This window comes from Jaculus jaculus, chromosome 4 (genome assembly GCF_020740685.1).
Source record: "Jaculus jaculus isolate mJacJac1 chromosome 4, mJacJac1.mat.Y.cur, whole genome shotgun sequence".
NCBI classification, from domain to species: Eukaryota; Metazoa; Chordata; class Mammalia; order Rodentia; family Dipodidae; genus Jaculus; species Jaculus jaculus.
The window spans coordinates 2005048-2029804 of NC_059105.1; positions in this window are offsets into that span (position 1 = coordinate 2005048).

The window sequence follows — 24757 nt, forward strand, 5'->3', positions numbered from 1 at the left end:
AAATTTCCTATACATAACAGCTTTACTGAGCCATAGTTAGCATACAACACACTGCATATTTTTAAATTGTCAAACTGGTAAGTTTTAACATGTGTTTATACCTATGCAGCCTTCATCACTATTAAGATAATGTATATTCCCAGTCACCCCCAGAGTTCCTGTGCTAATTGGAATGGCAGCCACTAAGAAAATAAGTAACAACAAATACTTGAAGGGGTGCAGACAAAAGGGAACCTTTATACACTGCTCGTAGGAACACAAAGTGGTCCAGCTACAATGGAAGCTCCTCACAAAGCTAAAGTAGACCTGCTACATGGCCCAGCTATATCGCTTTCAGGTACTTACCCCAAGGACCCCAAGCCAACACGCCACTGAGGTAGTGTCCCTAATGTGCAATACGGCATCCTTCATAACAGCCAATTCATGGAGCCAAGTCAGGTATCAACAAGAGAAGTGAAAGGAGGCTCCGCGCGTCCCCATGAAGCGTCCCCGTGTAAAAGGCGAAACTGCGGGGTCTGCAGGGAGTAGGCGCAGCTGGAAACGGCCGGCCGCACGGAACGAGCCGCGACAGCCCAGAAAGACAAGGGCTGTGGCCACGTGCCTTCTCTCATCCGTGGCTCCGAGGTTTTATATAGCTACGTGACCCCGTGCATGTATGTACATATGGTGGGAAAGTAGAAACGAGCCTATCTAGGGGAGCAAAGGGGCCAAGGGGAAGGTGAGGGAGAGGATGGGGAGGATACGGGGGTGTGGAGATGCTCAAGTGCATGGGCTTGTATGAAAGCGTTCATATGTACCGTGAGCAATGAATGCACACAGTGAAACTAAAGGAAATGCCAGTAAGAGCCACTAAAGCTCCTGACAGTGTGATTCTACCTGGCTGGGTGCTGAGCATGTCTGCTCAGCCGACGCTGAGTTCTTTGCACATGCCCTGGTCAGCCCACCCTGGGGTCTGGAGAATATCTGCACCCCTTGTCTCTGGCACCATGTCACCTCAGATTGCAGACACTTCCTTCTCACGTCATGCCCCTGGCAGTGAGCGGGGTCTGCGTGGGGCCCAGGCTGGGCTGGGTTGGGCCTTCTCTTTCTCAAGCATAATGTTGGGTTTCTTCATGCCCAGAGCCTCTTTCCTATGTTTTGTCTATTTGCAGAAAGGAAGGGACCCTGATACCTGTTATTCCATCCCAGCCAGAGCAGAAATATTGATAACTTCCTTGGAAAAAATAGAATGATCCCAGGCTTTCGGGTGAAACCCAATTGCTTTGATCATACAGGAATGACAAGGGCAAAATCACCAGCCCATCACCTAGAGCCAGGCACATTCTCTTGTGAAGCGGGGATCTGCTCAAGCCCAAAGATGGCGATCCAAGATGATGAGATGTCACCCGAGGGTGAGGGACATTCCTCTTGTGAGCTCAGCATGGGCCTGGCTGTTCCAATAGCTGAGATGCTCCGTGGTGTTCATTGCCAGCCATGTCTTACCTCCTTTCTCACTCCCATCCTGACAGTTCAGACCCAAATTTCCCAAAGTGCTCTCCAGCTTCTGGGAAGATTCCTTGGGGCTTCAGTAGGATGGCCTGCAAGTCACTTGCAAGGAGCCTCAGGTGGCCACCTATCTGTCCATGAGGCCTTACTGCTAAGCCCAATCCAGGCCCTTGGAAGGAGCAACCTCGAGCCTCAGACCTGTGCATGCCTGGCTCTGGCTGACACACTTGCTCCTGGTGGCGCTCCTTCGGCATGAACGATATGGATCACTTTCCCCACAAAATGTACTACGAACATTCTGAAGCCATTAGCAAGTCAAAGGCAGGTGAAATAAGCAAACACTCTTTCAGAGATGGGAGAGCAGGCTTGGGGGACAGAGTCAGTGCTCATAATGTATCAGGTGGGGTGCAGGTGACAAGTGCCCTGAGCTCACCTGTGGGCTGCTGCACATCTGATTGTCTCATTTTGAGTGCACAAAGTTCCCATCCATCTTGCAGAGTATGTCCAGTGATGAGACAAATAGCCTATGGAAAGCAGCACTACCAGGAAGGCCGGCCCACTGGCCCTGTGTGAACTTCCTCAGTGTGGGGCTTTCTCTGGAGGGCAGCCACAGAGGACTCAATGGAACACACAAACCATGGTATGGCATAGGGGTAAAGCTGTGTTGTCAGGCACCAGTGGCCTGTAAGGAAGGGGTGTGGCTTTTCAATGTCCCTGTGTCTCTACCGGTGCAGTCCAAGCCAGTGGGCAGCCTGGCTTCTGTGTCTAGCACCTTCGTTTTGAATGCTAAAGCCCCAGAAACTTGTGCTCAGGGCAGTGTCTCACTATAGTGTGCCGTGGTCTGGGTGGAGTGTGCAGTGAATGCTGGCCTCCTGCTCAGCATCCCTTTGCCCTCCCCCCAGCTCCACTCATGACGCCCAGTGTGGATACCCAGGATTCCCTGATACGGACCGACAGACACAAGGATGGAGTAAAAGGTAGACAAAGTCCAGGGTCCTCAGGGAGCACCTGGGCATGAAGTGGACTCCCAGAAAGTGTGTTAGAGCCCCATATTTCCTCATTCATTCCTCCATTCTCCAGTCCTTGCCAAGAGCTGTGAAGTACTAGATGAGGGGCGAGTCAGTGACGAAAACGCAAAGCTCTCCCCAGGGCTTTGGCATCTTAGCAGGTGGGAAATACAGAGACTGAAGAGTTGAGTGTTAAGGAAGCCATGAGCAGGTCTGGGAGGTGGTGTGGTCAGCAGAGACCACAGGCATGACCTAAGTCTGGGTCTAAATGTTGAGAAAATGGTGGTCACACAACCTCTGCAAAAGCACTTGCAGCATAGCAGAAGGTGCAAGCCTGATGCCGTTATGCCACCAACTTCCTGGGCTGCAGGGGAGCTGCTGGCAGAGATAGGACCCAGGGCTGAACCACCTCAGGCTGGCAGATGAGTCACAGGCTGGAGTCTCGGGGTGTTTTGGAGGTACTGGGGAGCTTTGACAGAGCCATGTGTGTATGCATGTGTCTGAGAGAGACGTGGCCTATGTAGCTTTGGGCTTAAATGTGGCGTCTTCCAGCCTCTGCCTCCCAAACACTTGATCTCAGATGCATGCCACCATGCCAAGTCCAAGTGTACATATTTTTAAAGCTCCTTCTGCCTTCAAAGACACCTTAGGGGACAAATCACAGGGAAGTAAAAACTGTATGTCATGACAACAGTCCCAAGTCATCTTTACCTCAAATACACAAGTAGTCTTGTCACAGTGAAGAAGAAAAACTAGCTTCTTTTAGGCAGTTTCAGTTAGAAACTGAGACCCAGAGAGACCAGGAGGTGCCATCCACATGCCAACCCTCTTTGGCACAAATGGAACTCATGTCTGATCAAGATTCATCTACAACTGGCTACAGTGGCCCATAGTCTAGCATACTACCTAGGTGAGCTGGTTCTGGGTTCCACACTCCCAATCTATAAACCAGTTGGGTCTTCCTTACAGATCTGAACCTGACATTTCTATAGTATAATTCTATAGTATGAAGGCTGCAGCTTCTTCCTTCACTTTCTCTGCCTACCTCTCCTCGCTCTGGCTGTGGGGAAGCCCGTGAGCCAGGCTGTGGGAGGGGGTGCATAATGCTATTTCTTGGTCTGGGTGAACTTCCCGTTTGCCTCTGCTTTAGTGTTTGGAGTAGCTTCTCACTTTAATCACATTCATGATTTTCCTCTGCTCTCTAAATCTACCATTTGTTTATTTCCCTTACACTTCAGATCTACCTTTCCTTTAAAAAAAAAATCCCTCAATTTCTCTTAAATAAACCTTATGAACTACACAGTGTTTTCTACCTGAGTGTGTGCTTATATCCCTATTCCAGCCTTCTTCCTACATCCCAAACTCCCTTAAATAAACCCCACAATTTGTGATTTTTCCCTAAATAATTCATACTTTGTGCTTCTTCAGTTCATTTTTATCAGTTCCTTGTGAAAAATAGAACAGGGGCTGGAGAGATGGCTTAGTGGTTAAGAAGCTTGCCTGCAAAACCTGAGGAGACATGTTTTATTCTCCAGGCCCCATGTAAGCCAGATGCCCAGTAACACAAGTGCATAAGGTCACACATGCGCACAAGGGGGCACACACATCTGGAGTTCGATGACAGTGGCTGGAGGCCCTGGAGTGCCAATTCTCTCTCTTCTCTCTCCCACTTGCATGACAAAGGCAGTCTGTTGGGCTTGCCTAAGAAATAGAATAGGATCCAAAATTGGGGTTCATAAACTTAGGGTTGCCTCATGAATCCCCAAATCCTGCATAAACAGCAGAGGTGACAATCTGCCATGGCCCCGTGCTGGGATTGCTCTCGGGCTGCCTGAAGCCCTGTATTCGATCCGGTGGCCGCCCGTGACCCACATGGCCTAGAGGACGAAGGACTGGCTCACTGGCTGCCCGTGACCCACACAGCCGAGGACAGGACGAGAGGACGGCACTCGTGGCCTTGCTCTCCCCACCCCACCCACAGGGAGGAGCGCTGCCCTCCTAGGACTTCCCTGTAGAGGAGCTGCATCTGGGAGTCACTGTGCCCAGAGCTGCAATTCTATCCAGCCCTGGTGGGTGGGTGTGTGCTCACTCGGGACAGGATGGAGCAGGTGAGGGGAGCATCAGTACAGGGGCAGGAGGACACTCCCCAAACCACAGTGGCCCAAGTCTCACTCACATCATTTAGAAGCCAGATAAGACATGCCAATTTAGCAATAACATCTGCACATTTATAGAACACACATTCATGCTGCAGCATTGGAAATACCAAAACTCTGCTGAGTCTCCATTGGAGATGTCATATGATCACTTACATAATAGCAATAAAACCAAAGGAAAAAATTCAGACTTACTTTAAAAGACAGATTCTGGCTGTGGGGCTGGAGGGATGGCTTAGTAGTTAAGGCACTTGCCTGCAAAGCCAAAGGACCCAGTTTCAACTCCCCAGGACCCAGCTAAGCCAGATGCACAAAGGTGTATGCATCTGAATTTCATCTGCAATGGCTGGAAGCCCTGGCACACCCATTCTCTCTCTCTCTCTCTCTCTCTCTCTCTCTCTCTCTCTCTCTCTCTCTTTCTCCTCTCTCACTCCCTTTCTCTCTGTTAAATAAATATTTTTAAAAAGAATTCTGGTTGTGGTCCTGGGGGTTTTCAGTGACTGTCTTAGGAAAAACAAAGATACTGTAACTACACTACCTATTGGTAGAAAAAAATGCAACCCACTAACACATGAGAGCTATTTAAATACTTTGAAATTATAGAACATTGTCTGGGAATTATTCACTCCAGTCAGCAAATAGTCACTTAATAAAAATTAAACTTAAGGGGTGAGAGAAATTGCTCAGTGGTTGAAGGCACTTGCTTGCAAAGCCTGCAGGTCTAGGTTTGATTTCCCGGCACCCATGTAAATCCAGAAGCACAAAGTGGCACATGTGTCTGGAATTTGTATATAGAGGCAAGAAGCCCTTATGTGTTCAATCTGTCTGCCTCTTCTCTCTCTTTCTCTCTCAGATTCTGATGATACCATGGCCTATGTCCTATAGGCATACAGCTGTGGCCTGGAGACAGCTCTGTCCTGTGCTCTGGGGAGCCATCTTCGACCTATACAGGGCACAGGCTGCACGTCAGGGGCTGGCTGGGCATTCTTTCCTCTCCTTGATACATGACTATGTGACACGTCCCACATGTCCCTCTCCCGGCTATGGCAAAGTTTCTGAGTCTGGGACTTCTCCTTTGAACAATAAGGACACTCTATCTTCAGCAGTTGGTTCTTCTTTCCATCAAGGGTAGGTATCTAGGGCTGGAGAAATGGCTTAATGGTTAAGCACTTGCCTGCAAAGCCAAAGGATCTCCGTTCAATTCCCCAGGACCCAGATGCACAAAGGGGCACGTGCATCTGGAGTTTGCAGTGGCTGGAAGCCCTGGTGTACCCATTCTCTGTCTCTGTCTCTCTCTGTCTCTCTCACATAAATAAATAAAGATATTTAAAGAAAAGAGCTTGGTGTGGTGGCACACGCCTTTAATCCCAGCACTCGGGAGGCAGAGGTAGGAAGATCACCATGAGTTCGAGGCCACCCTGAGACTACATAGTGAGTTCCAGGTCAGCCTGAGCTAGTGTGAGACCCTACCTCAAAAAACCAAAATAATAATGATAATAATAATAGTAATAGTAGTAGTAGTAGGTATCTAATGCACCAGAACCAACCTGTGGCCCGAGACCCCTTTAGGAAGTATGTTTACTTGTCCTGTCAAATTGAGCTCTGCCCCTTTTCCCTGTCCTGGGGCCCCATCCTTCCTCCTCTCTTCCGTCAGCTTTTTGGGGAGCAGCTGCAGGCTTCCCTGAGGACAGGAGTTTCCCCCAGAGCCCTGGCAGCACCTGGGGCTGTTTCTCATCTTTCTGATGAATCCCCAGGGCACCCTGTGTCAGCTGCTTGATGTCTCCTCCCACATGTCTTGACAGACTGGATCTTTCAGGAGACATCAGTGATCAACATAAATTGTCTTAAATGCTGAGAATGGTCTTCAGTTCCTTTTTGGAAAGTGTCTGCCTTATGCCCAAGGATAAAGCTGTGTCTTGCAGGCCTGCTTAGCCTCCAGCTTTCACTTTCTCAAGCTGGCTTCTCTAGAAGACAACGTTGTCTGCGGATCAGTTCTGAACTCAGCGAAGCATCTCAAAGACACAGGTGCTCTAGGCCAGCTTGCCCGCACTGGGCCCACACTGGTCTCTGCAATGAGCAAGTCACCCGGGGCACGGACATCTCCTGCAGTGGCCGTCCTGAAGCCACCTGGCAGCTCTGACCCCGCTACTGCATCCCCGGGACCAGTGTGACCCAGATCATCACATTCCTTATGCTACCTTAGGGACTAATGTTCTTTCTGAAGATTCTTGGAAATTCATCATGAATTGGCAAGCTTCCTGCCTTAGTCATGTATGACGCACTCAGCACTTGGCACAGTGCTAGCTGTCTTCCACACGTTTCCAGCTGCACTTCACACGTGTTGATATTTTTTATTTCATTCAGGTCAAGATAATTTTAAGCCTTGTGATTTTTTTCTTTGTCCTGATAATTAACTAAAAGATTTTATTTAATTTATAAATATTTGGAGCTCATCCACATATATTTTCTGGTTAAGACTTCTGGTCCTGATGCTCTGTGGTTTTAAATTATATTTATGATAGGAACACTTGTAACTTAATTGGAATTTTCATGGCCTGTCTTGGTAAATGACTCTGTGCAGTTGAAAACAACGTATATTCTGCTCTTGTTGCTAAAGAGTTCTATACATGCTAAGCCAGTCATGCTGATTTATAAATCTGTTCTGTTCTTTGTCCTTACTGATTTTCCACATGATTATGTCAGTTATGGGAAGAGAAGTGTTGTCTCTGACTGAAGTGTGGATTTGTCTGTTTTGCTTTCAGTTTTATTAGCTTTTGAAGCTCTACTGTGAGGATTATCTATACAGGTGGCTGTTATCTTTTCTTGGTTTATCTCTTACAAGATTGTGGCTGTGACATACTCTGCTTTTACAGTGATTGTTTTCTGTTCCCCCAAATTTGTCCTTATGTGATAGCAATATAGACACTTTAGCTTTCTTTGAGATATTATTTACCTGGTATGTCTTTCCTATTCTTTTACTCTTTCCAGGGTGTATTTGGGAATTTTTACCTCCAATCTGATAATCTCTGCTTTCTTTGTGTGTGCAGGTACATGTGTATGTGGGGGGGGGTGCACATGTGTGCATATTCATGTGGAGACCAGAGGATGACCTCACATGTTCCTTTGTTGGAGTTTGCCAAGTAGGCCAAACTGGCTGGCCAGCCAGCCCCAGACCTTGGCTCCCCAACACTGAGGTTACATGTGTGCATCACCATGCCTGGCATTTTATTTTTTAATATGGGGTCTGAGGCTTGAACTTGAGTCCTCATGCTTGAAAGGCAAGCACTTTATCGACTAAGCTATCACCCCAAACCAAATCTTTGCTTGTATTTATTTTATTTAAATTTTTATTTAGTTATTTACATGTGTATATGTGTATGCGAGTGTGTGTTATATGTGCCAAGGTCTCTTATCACTAGAACTGAGCACCTCTGTGGCTGGAAAATTAAAGGCAGACCAGCAGGTTTGCAAGCAAGTGCCTTTAACCACTGAGCAATCTTCCTAGTTCTTAAATGTTATTTCTTTATTGGTTTTTCAAGCTAGGGTCTCACTCTAGCCCAGGCTGACCTGGAATTCACGATGGAGTCTCAGGGTGGCCTCGAACTCACAGTGGCCCTCTTACTTCTGCCTTCCAAGAGCTGGGATTAAAGGCGTGCACCACCACGCCCAGTTTATTTTTATTTTTTAAAATATTTTAATTAATTCATTTATTTGAGAGGGACAGGAAGTAAGTATGAGTGTAGCAGGGTCTCTTGCAGTTGCAAAGGAACTTCATATGCATACTCCACTTTCTGTGTCTGGCTGTGTGGAAACTGAGGAGTCAAACCCAGGCCAATAGGCATTGTGAGCAAGTGCTTTTAACCACTGAGCCGTCTGTCTTTGCTTTTTTAATTAGCAATTTTAGATTGCTTCATGTTTATAGTTTCTGTGATTATTAGCATGATAAGCTTGAAATCTATCATCTTGTCATTTGTTTTTGTTTAGGGCTTTGCATAAGGTTTAAATAAAACTTATTCAAATTAATCTTTTGTACATTGCATAGGATTCGAATGGCATCTGTATTTGACTCCCTTAGATTGCGTTGTGCACGAGATGCCTGGAAACTGAGCCTCCTTCCCCTTCTCCTTTGCTGTCTTTGTTCTTCATCTCACTTCTCCGTGTGCTGAAAGCCCACAGGGCCGTGGCACTGCTTTTGCTTCCAACTATGTGTGTGTGCAGAGGCCAGAGGTCGACAGGTAGGTGTCTTCTTCAATCGCTCTCCCTTTCTTTCTTTTTTTTTTTTTTTTTTTTTTTTTTTGGTTTTCCAAGGTAGGGTCTTCCTCTAGCCCAGGCTGACCTGGAATTCACTATGTAGTCTCAGGGTGGCCTCAAACTCATGGCGATCCTCCTACCTCTGCCTCTCCAGTGCTGGGATTAAAGGCTTGCACCACCACACCCGGCTCCTCCTATTTCTTGAGTCAAGGTTTCTTCCTGAACCCAGAGCTCACTGATTGAGCTGGACTAGCTATACTCATCAGTCCCAGCAATCCTCCTGTCTCCATCTCCCCAGCACTAGGCTCACAGGTACTTGCTACCATGTCCAGTTTCTACCTCCAGCAGTGTGGATTCTGTAAATTTGCCCTGACATTCCTGTTTGGGTCAATAGACCCAAACAGCAAAACAGTGTGCTGTTTAGTGTCCAGTTGTCTGAAGAACTTCCATTATCTTTCCGGCATTGATCTTTGGTTGAATCCACTGTGCTCAGAGAGTACTTTGTGGGGCTGACTAGCTTTGTTGAGGTTCGCTTTATGGTTCGGGATTTGGTCTGTCAATGGAGCTACCCCTAAGCACTCAGACAGGATATGCCTTCTGTTCTTAAGTGCTTGTCCGACATGTGGCTAGCACGACTGCAAGCTCTTCCCAGCCTTGCCGGGTTTTTGTACTAGGTTTTCAAGTTGATAGTTGAAAGAAACACCCAATTCTTCTCTCCGTTTACATTGTATATACTCCACATCCTTTTGTATACTCCATGTGCTTACATACTGCGTATACTTACACACTCCATATACTTGATACTCCACACACACACTCCGTATACTTACATACTCCATATGCTTACATACTGCGTATACTTACATACTCCACATACTTGATACTCCACACACACACTCTGTATACTTACACACTGTGCATACTTCCATATTCCATATGCTTACATACTGCATGTACTTACATACTCCACATACTTACATACTCCACACACACACTCCATATACTTACACACTTTATATACTTACGTACTCCATATACTTACATACTCCATATACTTGATACTCCACACACTTACACACTCTGTATACTTACATACTCCATATGCTTACATGCTCCATATACTTGCATGCTCCATATACTTGCATACCCCATAAACTTATATGCTCCGTATATGTATATATTCCATATACTTATATACTCCATAGGTTTGGGGGGCTGGGGTTGCTATGTCTTCTTGATGGAGTGATCTCTTATGTCACACCCCTCCATCTCTGGTCATTCTTTTCTCTGAGGTCCACTTTAATATTTAGACAGTACTCCCGACAACCGGTGATGGTTTGTTTGATGTGACACTGCCACTGTGTCACTTTGCTCTTTTTACATGATTTGGGGAAGTAATGCTCCAGTAGCTTGGAGCTGTCATAGGTGGGTCATGGCTTTTCAGTCCCTCCATCATCTCTGTCTTTAGTTTGTCATTGAGCTTGCTTGCCTTTAGGGTGATCATGGGTATGTGGAGGTTTCTCTTCTCTTTCCCCTGTGTGTCTGCGGGACACTGGAACTCTCTAGTATTCCACTTTGTGCATGTGCAATGCTGTGTGCATTTGTTTTATCACATCACGCACACTTCACTTGTCACAGGCTGCTGGTGTCACTATTTCAAGGTGAGGTACATGAGCTTCCTACCTTTTAGGGCCTGTTAGCCCTCCTTTTCACAAGCAGCACTCTTAAATTCTTCCTCAGAGAAGTATACTGTTTGCTTGAACTTCCAAACTTAGTTTAGAAAACTCAAGAAGGAAAGGGAAGTCCATTATACTCATCCATTTGATATTTAGCTTTTGCTTTATTTTTTCTTTTCACGATTTTTTTCTTTTTTTTTAAAATTTATTTATTTGAGAGCGACAGACACAGAGAGAAAGACAGATAGAGGGAAAGAGAGAGAATGGGTGCACCAGGGTTTCCAGACTCTGCAAACGAACTCCAGATGCGTGCGCCCCCTTGTGCATCTGGCTAACATGGGACCTGGGGAATCAAGCCTCGAACCGGGTCCTTAGGCTTCACAGGCAAGCGCTTAACCGCTAAGCCATCTCTCCAGCCCTCTTTTCACAATTTTTATTAACATTTTCCATGATTATAAAAAATATCCCATGGTAATACCCTCCGTTGCTTTATTTTTTCATTTCTATGCTTCTGATAGGGGAATATGAGGTGACTTTGGGAGCAACAGAGCTCTTCTTAGCTCTTGAATAGGCTATAAGTCTGAGTTAGGGTGCCAGAAGCTCACACCATACAAAACTCCCACAGAGGTAGTGGCTTCTGGGTTCTTGTCTTAAGAATTTTGACTAATGAAATCTGTAGTCCATACAGGGTGAACTTTATAACAATGTTATTGTAGAGTTTTCAGAGGTAGAACTTAAGAGTTTACAGAGGTAGAGTCCTGGTGCCAGGTGTCCAGGTACTTACAGGGTCAAAGACATATTTCTCTTTATAAGCACTTTTAGTTTACTTAAAGATAAAGCAGAGCAATGTTTATTCAAAAGTGAAAATAGGGGCTGAAGACATAACTCAGCAGTTAAGGTGCTTGCTTGCAAAGCCCAATAACCCCAGTTCGAATCCCAGTTCTCATGTAAAGCCAGATGTGCAAAGTGGCACATGCATTTGGAGTTTGTTTGAAGTGGCTGGAGACCCTGGTGTGCCCATTCTATCTGTCTATCTCCATCTCTTTCTGCTTATAAATAATCAAATATGGTTTTTAACATGAAAATAAAAAGGCAGAGAGAAATAGACTCCTCGTGAGAGAAGTGGGTTCCAGAGCTGGAGACCTGCTGTCTCTGTGGGAGCCAGGCTCTGTATTGAGTGAGGGAAGTTCTTTTGCCCAGACTCTGTGTGTGTGCAGCTTAAACAAAGGTGAAGGCCCTGGTTGGTTCATGATGCATCTAGCACTGGGCATGCTCCAGGAAAGCAAACCAGGAGAGCCTGCCAGTGGAGACTGTGTCCCTTTGTCCTTTGTTCTCAGGTCCACCATCTTTGGTCACCATTTTACACTTCAAAAGGAAGAAGATAGCTGTTTACCAAGGGCCCCTTTTCCTGTCTATCTACCTAGTCATGGAGACTAGTCTCTTACTCCCTTCCAAATCTTCAAGATTTCCTTCATTTGCCTTTTCCTATCTGATGGAGAAGTTGCTTAGTCATTTGTACAGGTATGTCTGCTTTTGCTCTTCATCTGAGAATGTCCTGATAGTTCTTTCAGCCCAGAAAGTTTTCTTTGCCTATCACAAGACTATGGGTTTGAAATCTTCCCACATTTTTCTGATCTCTGTGATTTTTAATGACAACGTTGCTTGCAGATGATTATTTCCCCACAGGTAACACTTCCTTTCTGTCTGGAAGCTTTAGAGAACTTGTTTTGAGTTTCATAAGCTTGACATGAAACGTCTTGTGCTGCATGCGTAGGTTTATCCAGTCTCTGTGACATAAAATATCCAGTTTCTTAAATTTGTAGGCTTGCCTTTTGATGGAGACATTTTTGGTACTTTTCTCCTCTTTTTGGGAGTCCAGTGACACAAATGAGATCTTTCATTATAATCTTACATGTTTCTGAGGCTCTGTTAATTTTTCTTAATTAGTTTCTCCCCATTGTTCAGATTGGATAGTCATCATTATCCATTCATTAGCTCCTTTGATTTTCCTCTCTTGCCTCCATTTCTCTGGCAGATGATCAACTGATTTTTTCCCCAACTTTTAGTTATTAATTTTTAACTTCTAAATTTCCATGTCATTAGTCATTGTATCTTCTGTTTTATTGTTCTATTTTGTCTGATAGAATGATCTGCTTTTTAAATTTACTTTGAACATGTTTACAATTGCTTATTGAAGCATTGTCATGATGGCTGCTTTGAGACTTTGTTGGATAAATTCTGGCTTTGTTGCCATGGCTGGCATCTTTTTATTTTCTTCTTTTTAGTCAGTTTGAAATCTTTTTGGGTTTGGTATGTCAAGTAACATTTAGATGAAAGCTGTGAATTGTTCATATTGAGTTATCGAACTCTGGTTTGTATCTAAATGCTCTGTTCTGGCTAATTTCCTGAGACATTTCTCTGGTAGGGGATTGTCCTGTTACTTTCATGAGGGGGATGGAAATCCAGGTCCCTCCTTAGTCTCTATTATCACCTGTGAGGAAGTAAGTCCTTGTTACTTCTAGGTGGGATAGGAGGTCGAGCTCTCCATGAAGCTCCCAATTATACCTTCCTGTGTCAGAAACTTGCTTGTAGAAATCATTAGATAAATGGAATATCTTTTGAGAAAACTACACTAGCAAATGCCAGAAAATACAGGGCATAGTTTCAACCGTCAGGGTATTTGTGTGTTGAGAGGAACCCCAAGGTTTAGTGATCTTGGGTTTCTCTGGCAGCTCAGTAATGCCATCAGTCACCTAGAATCTTTCTGGCAGAAGAGATTCTGTCCAGAAGGCCTGTACCTCACAACAGCAAGGTGGCTGTCACAGCTGTGGGGTCACCACCATTCCAGGGCAGGATGGAGAGGGGAGAGGAGCAGCGGGGGCTCTCTTCTTGCAACTGTGTCCATCAGGCTGGACTGGCTTTCCCAGAAGGCTTCCTGCAGTCTTCTTCGGAAAGGCGCATAGGATGAGGCCGTGGGGAGATCAGCTACGCTTATCACAGCTTATCAGCTGAACGAGCAGAAGAGACTGCATTCCCTCCCTCCCTCCTGACTAGAAAAAGAAGTGAACTGAGAAAGAATTGCTGGAAGCAAAGGCCATCAGCATCCTATCTCTTTTCCAAAACAGGAACCTATTTCTCTGTTACCTACCTGTGTAACTTCCCATCCCAGGGCACTTGGATAGCATGTACTGGGACAGACTCCAACTTCTCTGATCCTGGATGACAGCCATTCTAGGAGGCCCTCAGCCTATCATCATACACTCGGGCATTCCAAGCTACTTGTCACTGAGAAGGTGCCTCCAAGGAGTGTGGTGAAGAGACAGGCAAGGAGAGGCTCTTTCCAACCATAGGATTTGACCTGACTTTTCTCCATTGAGTCGGCTTGAGCCCTAACACCCAGCTAGGTTTACATGAGGCCAGTTTTGAATAATGGGACAAACCCAATGGGCTCTTCACTCCCCTTTCTCCTAATCCCTGGCAGGACTGATAGGACCTCCATCAGTGAATTTCTCCATCTGGATCCAGCTCTCCACAATCACAAGTCAATAGTAAGAGATAAGATGTCATTCCCACTCCTGATTTGGATGCTGAAAGAGGCTTGTCAACTGAATATAAAAGAGGAGGGATGAGCCAGAAAGAGAAGCTGACAGGAAAGGGGAAGGGCACAGAGATGAGGGGGCTCAGATTGTGGGATGGTGGGAGAGGATGGGACTCAAGGATATAGCTAGGGAAGAGAAATGGTGGAACACCAGGAAACCATGAAGAAGGTCTGGTGGCTGTCCACACTCCTTGTCCCCCCAGCTCTACACACATGGTTGCTGTCCTCAGATGTGAACTACTGAAGGAATACCAGCAATAGTAAAGGATTCACTCCGGCTGTACTGTACATCACAGTACATTGTGAAGAAACCCATGGCAACCAAGGAGATAGTGGATGTTTGAAGGCTGCTGTGGATTGAAAATGGGCAGTTTCCTCAAACGCTCACAGTTAAACACTTGGTCCCCAGGGTGGTGGCACAGGGAGGTCCTTTAAGAGGTGTGATCTTATGGGAGGTCTTTAGGTCATTGGGAGTATTCTCTAGAAGGGACTGTGAATCAATCAATATCTTTCTCACTTCCTCTCTCTCCTTTCTGACCTTATAAAGGAACAAGCCAGTGGGTGTGGTGGTGCACACCTGTAAGCCCAGCACTCGGGAGGGAGAGGTAGGAGGATCATTGTGAGTTCAAGGCTACCCTGAGACTACATAGTGAATTCCAGGTCAGCCTGGGCTAGAGCAAGACCCTACCTCAAAAAGCAACAACAACAACACAACAAAAAGAACAATTGCTCCAACACACACTCCCACCATGATATGATCCCCTTGCCAGAAACTCAAACAATGAGGTCACTTGATCATGGACTTGAAACATGAAAACTATGAGTCAAAACAAACCTCTCTACTTCATAAGTAGCCTGTGTCAGCGTTTCAGTGTAGTGATGGGAAAATGTTTAGTCTGAAGGCTTCCAAATGCAGTGGGAAGACAGTATGCAGAATGTGAAAGCTGAAGTGACCCATTTGGCCTTGTAGACAACATGGCAAACTCCAGGGCAATGGAAGCTTGAAAATTAGTACATGCCATGGGCAGTGGGTGTGGTGGTTTGAGTCAGATGCTTCCCATAAGCTCTGGATGCCAGGTCACAGCCGGTGGCAACTTGGGAGGTGGAGTCTTTCTGGAGGAGGTGTGTTGAGGTGCTGTGCCCAAGTCCTTTGCTAGAGACTGGCTTGCTCTCCTGCTGCCATTTGCCACTTGCTGTTAGCAAGGTGGTGGTGTCTCTCTGCCCGTGCCATGCTTTCTCTTGCTGTTAGCAAGGCGGTGGTGTCTCTCTGCCCGTGCCATGCTTTCTCTTGCTGTTAGCAAGGTGGTGATGTCTCTCTGCCCGTGCCATGCTTTTTCTTGCTTTCAGGAAGATTCCCCTTGAGACTGTAAGCCAAAATAAATCTTTTCCTCCCGTCAACTGCTTTTGTTTGGGTGTTTATTTCCAGCAATCAGAAGGCTACAGAAACTTAATACCAGAAATTAGGATTGTTGCTGCTAGGAACCTGACTGTGTGGCTTTTGGTCTTTTGAAACTCAATTGTGGGAGGAATGTAGAAGGGTTTGAAACCTTGTCCTAAGAGACACCTTGCAGTGCTGTAAGCAGGCTTTGATGTTCACTGTGGTCGGAGTTGAAAGATAAATGCAGAAGGAAATGTCAACTACAGAGGGTTAAGTTGGGAAAGCGATCTTTGTGCAGACTGGGCTACAATCAGCTTGTGCGAGAAGCTAGCGGTGCTCTTCCTGAGTCCTGGGCACTTGAGCAGGGCTGCCGCCAGGAGCTTCCCCGCATGCCTGTGAGCCAAAGAAAACCCTGTCCTCCCCTCAGCTGCTTTTGGTCGCGTGCGCGCGCGCGCGCGCGCGCGTGTGTGTGTGTGTGTGTGTGTGTGTGTGTGTGTGTGTGTGTGTGTTCTAGCAATGAGAGGTAATTGCAATAGTGGGATATGAGCAGATGGCCCTGAGCTTCTTGGCCAAGATGATAAGAGTTCTCCACTAATCAGAATTCACTGGCAGTTGTGTCTGGAAGGGACCAGCACAAAATATAAGCAGAAGATTAAGCACATGGAGGTCCATGGCACAAGAAGCAGAGCAGGGACACCATGTGACATGAATATCATCTTCCCACCAACGCCCAGCTCCCTAGGCCTCCTCACCCCTCTCTGGTGCAGGTCCTCAGGGTGATGGCACTTCCTGGCCATCCTACAGCCAGAGCCAGCTCCTAAAGAGGGGGGGAGGACCTGCATAAAGCCCAGAGCCCTGCTGGCAGGTGATCAGCTAGATTCCTTTTTGGTCCAGCATCTGCTGTGACCACAGAGCTTGTGAGAGAGTGCTCAAGCTTGCCCTCCAACCACTGGCTCCTGGAGCAAGCTCTCTTTCTGACCCCTAAGGGGGTTGGAGAATAGGACAAAAAAGGAAAGAACATGCCAGAAACGGTCACTGCCACACTGCTTCATTAAACCAACACAGGTTGCTCAAAGTTGCTCAGTGGGTAAATTTATGTCTCACAAGCCTGAAGACCTGAGTTCACGCCTCAGTGACTGTGTACCTGTAATCTCAGTGCTGGAGAGGGTCCCTGAAGCTCCCAGAGCTGGCCAACCTGTTTATCTAGCCTAATCTGTGAGCTCCAGGCCAACAAGAGGCCATTGGGAAATGGTGCCTGCCTTTGCTCTTTATGTCTCCTTCTTACCACGGCTGCCCTGGTGGTTTTCTCTGGGCTCCGTGGGGGACAGCACCATGGACCCTCTTTGCAGAGGGAGGGATTCGCAAGCTCCGTGGCTCTGTGGGGGCCCTGGGCAGGTGTGCTAGTCCTTGTCTTCGCTGCTCAGAGAGAATTCCTGCAAGCAGCAGCTTGGGATGGTAGATGTTCATTTCAGCTACAGTTTTGAGGGGAGGTCCATCATGGCAAAGAAAGTATGGTGGGAGTGGGAAGCCAGAGTCACATCCTCATGTGAGCAGGAGGGAGGAAGTAGACAAAGGGAGCCATGGTGCCACACCAGACCCAGAACTTCCCTCATGTTGAGAATTGCCTGGAATTCCCCAAAGACAGATGCCTGGGCCAGGATCCTGATGGACCTAGTCAGAGGCTCCAGGGCAGAAGCAGTGGGATTGATCAGCCCTGAATGTCCCATGCTCACTGGGAGCCAGAAGTGTGCTCCTGGCCACGCTCAGGGGCCATAGCTAATCCCTGAGGGCGCCCTCCAGGTCCTCACTGTCCCCACTGCCTTCCAGCCGTCACATGGGAGTGCGTCAAGGCCTTCCTCATGAAGCCTCACACTACGTCTGCTTTGCTCAGCTCCTTGTCCCCATGACCGGCTCACAGCAGCACCCTGTTCACAGCATGCATCACAAATGCACAGTCCAAGTGTAAGCCACTCTGGGTCTTTATATTTATATTCATTTCTCATGTAGTAACTTGGAGACATGTCTGCTGCTTCCCTCATAGGAAAAAGGCAGATTTGAAAGCTTCGTGCTTCTGGTTTTCAACACTGACCAGCAGTGACCCCTTATGGACAGGCAGCATGGCCAGCCTTCAGAGCTTGCAAAACTAGGCACCCTTACTGGGGCTTCCCGTCAGCTTGGCATTAACAAGATTCCCAGGGTGTCTGTTTGCCCTGCGCAGCCAGTGCTCCCCTAGGATGCAGAGTCCCCAGGCTGCTTAGAGGATCTGGCTAGGTGGCCCCAAGCAAGCCAGGCCACCATCCACCATCCCCAGGTTATGAGGAACTTTCTTACAGTCCCCCAGCCCTAAAGGGCCTCAGCCAGCCCTAGGAGAAAGAAGCCAGGTGATTGCCCGATCCATTATGAGCTTCCAAGTGCAGGAGGGCTGGAGCCAGTGGGCTACCACCCACCCTGTGGTGCCTCTCAGGTTTCTGACCAGCTGGCTGCTATTCCAGATAGCACACTTGGAAAGTTTTTGTTTTCATAGTATCAGCAGGAAAATAGGAAATGGCTCAGAAAACAAGGATTCCTGGAACAATGGTTTAAGGAAAGAGAGCCTTGAATAAATAGTCTTGGGATCCTTTGGAATTTATGGATTTAAACATAGGCTCAGGAATGTGCGTTCTGTGGGATGAGGGATAAACATCCTAAAAACTTACTAGGCCAGCAGCTTGCTTCCAGCAAACATTGCTGGTTGGGTTGACTCGGGAGGGGCTGGGAAGGGCTGGAAAGGGAGCCCTCCAGCTGCCCCCTTGGAGATGCACTGAGTTGCCCATAGGCCCCAGCAGTGCAGCCTGTAGAACCTGAAGGTGCAGGAAATGCTCTGCTCAGAACATGCTGGGCCTGCCCTGCCCAGTGGGCTCAGGTTTGGTGCCCAGAAGGGCTGTGTCTCAACACTGGAGGAGAGTCTGTGTCGTGGGCTTCTTTCCTGCAGGCAGCCAGGCTCTGGGATTCTGGGAGTTGGAAGAGGTGGTTTGTTGTCTAGGATGCAAGGATTTTTACCACTGGTTTGAAGATACACTAACCCCCAGAGGGCAGTGCCCTGGACTTAGCCTGGAGTTGCAGCAGTTAAAATCATGCTGGAGCTGAAGGTGACTAACTACTAAGTACCAAGTCTAACACTACCAATAATAGCTAAGCAGACCGAGCCTGCAGTACTGTCACCTTTGACCCCTAGCTCAAGCCCAAGTGGTGAGACTCACATTGTGACCTTTCCACTTCTCTGATTAAGGTGACTGGGGAAGGGACAGGGACAGGGGCTGCAGTGCCATACAGACTAGACCACTGGAGCTCCGTAGGAAGGAGAGTGTCTTGCTTCTCCATGTGGTAGGCACTGGCCACATTAAGCTGATGAGCTTAATCAGAGCCCTGCCCCTCAATCTGAACTCCAGCTCTCTGCTTTGCAGAAGCTGTGCCATAGCCAGGCTGTGAACTGCAGCAAGTCTGTGCCTCACCTCTGGATCTGAGGCTGTCCTACTGGGGAGGAGGAGCTCAGGTGTGCCACCCACTGACTCCTGCCTCTCCTTGAGGTGACAGCATCGGTAGCAACAATGTAGGGACTTCTTAGCTCAAGCCAGGTGCTTGCATCTTGGTAATAGCTCTTGACATGCTGAAGGGAGTTAGATGGTCTTCAAGAGCTTTCCCCCAAGTTCCTTGTTCTGGTGAGAAGAAAATAAGAGTTAAGTGTTGGCTCCATGCCTGCCCGAGCCAAGATAGAGCCTTCTGCAGGTGAAGCTGGGCTGTGACCCTTGGTTCAGAGTGCAGAAGCTAGAAGTGATAAGGAAGGATGAAAATGACTGTTTAAGATAAAATGCTGGTATATTGGTACTTTCTCATTGCTATGAACCAACACCTGGCAGAAGCAACTGAAGGAAGGAAAAGGTTTATTTCAGCTTGGTGTTGTAGTCCTCTGTGGCAGGGAAGGCAAGGTAGACTGGCTGGTCACTTGCAGCTAAGAAGCATAGAGCAAACAGGAAGTAGGGCTCGGCTATGAACCCTCAAGGCCCGCCCCCAGTAACTCACTTCCTCCATCAAGTCTCCACCTGGTAAAGATTCCACAATCTTCTCAAATAGCGCCACACACTGGAGAGCAAGTGTTCAAACACGTGAGCCTCTGGAAGACATTTTACCTTTAAGCCACAGCAAAGGTGAGGGGTATGGGCTTTGTAGAATCTTGATCCTGTGACCACTGTTCTTGGGAAGCAAGACCCCTGCCCCATGAAGGTGGTCCCCTCTGGGAGAACTCAGTTTGTTTCCCAGCGTTTCCTGTGCAGTCACTAGGCCTGGAAGCTCTGTCCAGGTCCTGCACTGCACTCTAGATCCACGCTCACACTCATGGGCTGCAGATACTCCCAGCAAGATGCCCAGTGTGAGTCTCCTTCCCAAGAGATGTGCCCCATCCTCCCTTACCCCACCCCGATGCTCCCCACACAGCTTACAGAGGGCCTCATCACAGCTGGATCATACCCAACATGCCCACACCCAGTGCTGTTGGGCACATCTGTGCCACTGAATTTTGACCAGTGGGATGTAGGGCTCTCCACACCTGTCCACAAACACTTCTTGGTACTCCCGCCTCTATCCTTTCCCCTTCTGATGGGGTGAAGACTAGGTGAGTATGGAAGCCATGTGTTAAGGCTTTGCATGTGTCCCCAGTGACGTCCACTCGAGCTGTCACTCACACTGAGGCTGCGCCGTGGGCTGGCATCATAAGGCCCATGGCATGCTTGCGTTCGTCTGTCACTGCAGGCTTGTCTCTGACCACTGTGATCTGCCAGTAGACGAAGAGCTGGCGGGTACGGCCTGTTCATGCCCCACCCATTGCCAAGACCTCAGCATCTGCCCCCAACCTGTGTGTTGTCCCACACCCAGAAACCTAGAAACTGCTCACTCTGATTCGTGGGTGCTGTGGTGCCCTCCTAGCTCAGTGCCCCAGCCCGTCAGCACATGTTCCCGTCGCTGTAGCACTGATCCTCAGGCCAGGAGCCACCAGCCTCCTCTGGCACGTGCAGCGCTGCAGCAGCTGTGGCCTGCCTTCCCTTTGGTGAGCACAGGCTGCAGAGCCCGGGAGAGATTTCAATTACTTCTCAAACACCGCAGGAGAGCCGAGCAGCCAAGCGTGCAGCCTGTGCCTCTGGAGGTGGTCACGTGGCTCCAGCCCTGGGTGCATGTGGCCTGCTGGCTCCCCTGTGGGCTGGCAGCCCTCTGTGATGGAGAATCACATAGCTGAGGCCTTCCCTTCTTGTTGCCTCAGGTGCTATCCACCCAACTTTGTAGTCAGTGACTTGAGGACATCTTTTATTTACTGGTGAGTGAAAATGAGGTTTATCCCAGGTGATGGGTGGTTCTGTTCAAAACAAAACATGCTCAGGTTTTGAAATACAGCACACAGCCTCAAGTATGGGTCATCAGAGAGAGCTTCCTCTTCCAGCCTCATCTGCTGCCTTCGGGGAAGAGCAGGCTGAGGCACATGAGGCTCTCATACCCACGTGAGCCTCGCTAGGATTTTCCATTTTGAGTCGAGCCTCTAGAGGGCTGAGCTGTCCCCACTGTCGCAGGGGCTTCCTCCTGCTGCCTGATCATACAATGGTGGCAAACCTGTACCATGGCATTGAGTCCAGAAGGAGACCAAGATGCGGAGCTAGGGCGGGGAGCAAGTTCAGGCAAGGAGGGCCCCCTGCAGTGCCCCAGGCCTTGGGCTGTAACGCAGCCCCTCCTGCCACCTGTTATCCCACTGGCTTCCTGGCTGTCCCTTCACAGGGTCTGTCTGGCTCTGCACCTGAGATCTCGTCCCCATCAGAGCCGTAGGTGTACACTCCTTTCTCTGCTCTTTCTGTTCCCTACATTGTCAGGAATTGACCCAAATGCCACCTTAACCAGAGACCCTTCCCTGAGGGGCCTAAGATGTCCTCCTGTGTCCCCTCTTCCTGTCCTTGGTGATATTTTCCTTCCTAACTTGTGTCATATCTTGACATGTCAGGTAGGTTTCTTCTGTCTATCGTCTCTTCTCCATGCTGCTTAGGACAAAGGATACAGTGTTACTCACTCACATACACTTCTGCCTGGGAGAAAGGGCCCGGCACATAGTTGATCCTCGGCGGGGAAATAACTGAGTGGGTGAAGCCTGTGTCTCCTTATAAAGAACCTGCTCCCTTCTGACCTCTGACATGCTGCCGAATTCCGATGCATGCTGTTGTCTGGATATGAAGAGCCCCTCCCGCCAAAGCCCGTCTACTAAGGCTGAGTCCTAGTGGCGGCACCCCGAGACTGGCTCTAGGATCACAGGGCTCTGGCTGGACTAGTAGGCGGACAGCCTGACTGGAGGAAGTAGGTCACTGGGGTGTGACGTTGAAGGGTTGTCCGGCCTCATCTTTCTTCTTTCTCAATTCATATTGGCTTTGTCCTTCAAACAGGTGTCTCCATCACGCTGTCAAGGCGAGTGCTAATGTCCAAGTGTGGTTCCTGTGCCTTGTGATCTAGAAGAAAAAGGATCTTTTTCCTTGCAAAGTGCATATTAAGGCTCTGGGAGGGACTAGCGGGCTGTGCTGACCATGGTGTGCACGAGGAGCCTCTGGCCGCGGGAGTGAGCATGGCGACCGGGCGCCCTCGTGCCAGGAAGGGGAGCGCGGAGTGAGCACGGCGACCGGGCGCCCTCGTGCCAGGAAGGGGAGCGCGGAGTGAGCACGGCGACTGGGCGCCCTCGTGCCAGGAAGGGGAGCGCGGAGTGAGCACGGCGACCGGGCGCCCTCGTGCCAGGAAGCGGAGCGCGGAGTGAGCACGGCGACCGGGCGCCCTCGTGCCAGGAAGGGGAGCGCGGAGTGAGCACGGCGACCGGGCGCCCTCGTGCCAGGAAGGGGAGCGCGGAGTGAGCACGGCGACCGGGCGCCCTCGTGCCAGGAAGGGGAGCGCGGAGTGAGCACGGCGACCGGGCGCCCTCGTGCCAGGAAGCGGAGCGCAGGAAGAGTTCCTCCACATGCTCTCACGCACCGGCATACTTGCCTCTTGATCCCACTTACATTCTTTTGCAGTTAACTAATTTTCTTCCATTTTATTTGTCAGCGCTGACTTGATGGATCCATTTCTGGGGGTTCTGTTTTAGTTCTTGCCATGTCTCATTTTAACAATTATATCTTCAGATGGGTTTTCTTTTGGAGTATTGTTCCAACCAAGCCAAGTTTCTTGAATAATTTAGGTAGATGTAGATGCAATGTTTTAAAATATTCTATTTAAGAGAGAGAGGAGACTGTGGACACACTAGGGCCTTCCACCATTGCAAAGGAACTCCAAACTTTGTGTATCTGCCTTTGTGGGGTACTGGAGAATCAAACCCAGGCCAACAGGCTTTGCAAGCAAGCACCTTTAACCATTGGGTCATTTCCCCCAGCCCTAGATCTAAATTTCATTAACAGTTTTTTATTCATCTGTCAATATAAACCTTACATGTAAATGTGTGCTTCTATATACTGTTGGTTTCATTTTGATTTTATTAGTTATTTCTCATTTTTCCTGGTTTAAGTTCCAGTTTTTTAAATACAGTGATTTTCCATTTAGCTTTCACCTATAAAACCTTTTGTTAAATGTATGTGCTCAGCTTCAGCTGTTGTTGGCTTTACATTATTTTTGTTGGTGACACTAATTTTGAATTGGAAAACATTTGAAAAATTTGTATCTCTTATCCAGTCCTGATAAACTGACCTTGCTATTTCTTGCTGTCATCCACATGTGGTCTGCTTTATGGCTTACCTAGTTCTTTCACAAGTTTATAACTACCAAATATGAGTAATCATCTGCTCTTTGGCCAAAAAAAAAAAAAAAAAAAAAAGGCTGAGTGTGTGCCATTGAGTCAAAACAGTCATCCATCTTTAATCTCTCCAGAGGCACACAGAGCAGATGGCAGAGGCTGCTCCCTGGGGAAGCTGAGAGTTGCTCCTACAGGAAGGTGAAGGAAGGTTATGCTTGGGAATAAGTGATAATGAACTTGATTTTGCTTGTTCACTTCTTCAGGTTTCTCAGATCCCTTTGCTCTTCACTGTGGCTTTGTCCTATGTGACACCCACTCTATCTAGTGACTGGCTTATGCCTTCCAGTCTTTCCTTTCCCGGGGCTGTCATGCAGGCGAATCACCAGTGAAGGATCAACCCAGCGCCTCTTTCTCTGCTGGAACTCAACCGCTGTGGCTGGAGATGGTCAGTTCTCCAAAGGACTGTGTGCTGGAAGCTTGGCCCATTGTGAGACATACTGAGGCTTATGGGAGATGATTAGTCCTTCCTTGAAAGGAATTAATTGCCTCCTCCAGGGAGCAGGCTAGAGAAATGTGACTGGACAAGTTCTCCTAAGAGTCCGTGTTCTGAAAGGTGTTGCCCTCGTACTTAGACCCTTCTGCGTGTAGTTGGTTCTTGTTCTCCTCCACTCTGTTGTCATATAGACAGGGGGCTTTCTGTATGATCAATATACTATCCATCCACCAGAATCACAACCAAATAAACTCTCCCTCTCTCTCTCTCTCTCTCTCTCTCTCTCTCTCTCTCTCTCGTGTGTGTGTGTGTGCGCGCGCGCGCTCATGTGTATGAGCATAGATGCACATGGCGTGGGTATCTGTTCTTGCTTTCCACCTTTCTTTTTTTTTAATTTTTATTTATTTATTTGAGAGCGACAGACATAGAGAGAAAGGTAGAGGGAGAGAGAGAGAATGGGTGCGCCAGGGCTTCCAGCCTCTGCAAACGAACTCCAGACGCATGCACCCCCTTGTGCATCTGCCTAACGTGGGACCTGGGGAACCGAGCCTCGAACCGGGGTCCTTAGGCTTCACAGGCAAGCGCTTAACCACTAAGCCATCTCTCCAGCCCCAACTTTCCATCTTTCTTGAGGCAGGGTGCCTTGTTGCTCACCACTGTTACACTTAGGTTCTCATTGCTGGCAGGAAACACCTGACCAAAAGCAGCTTGTAGAAAAAAAAGGGTGTTTTTTTTTTTTTTTTTTTTTTTTGGTCTACAGACTCGAGGGGAAGCTCCATGATGGCAGGGGAAAATGATGGCATGAGCAGAGGGTGGACATCACCTCCTTGACAACATCAGATGGACAACAGCAACAGGAGAGTGTGCCAAACAATGGCAAGAAGAAACTGGTTGCAATACCCGTAAGCCCACCCCCAACAATACACTCCCTTCAGG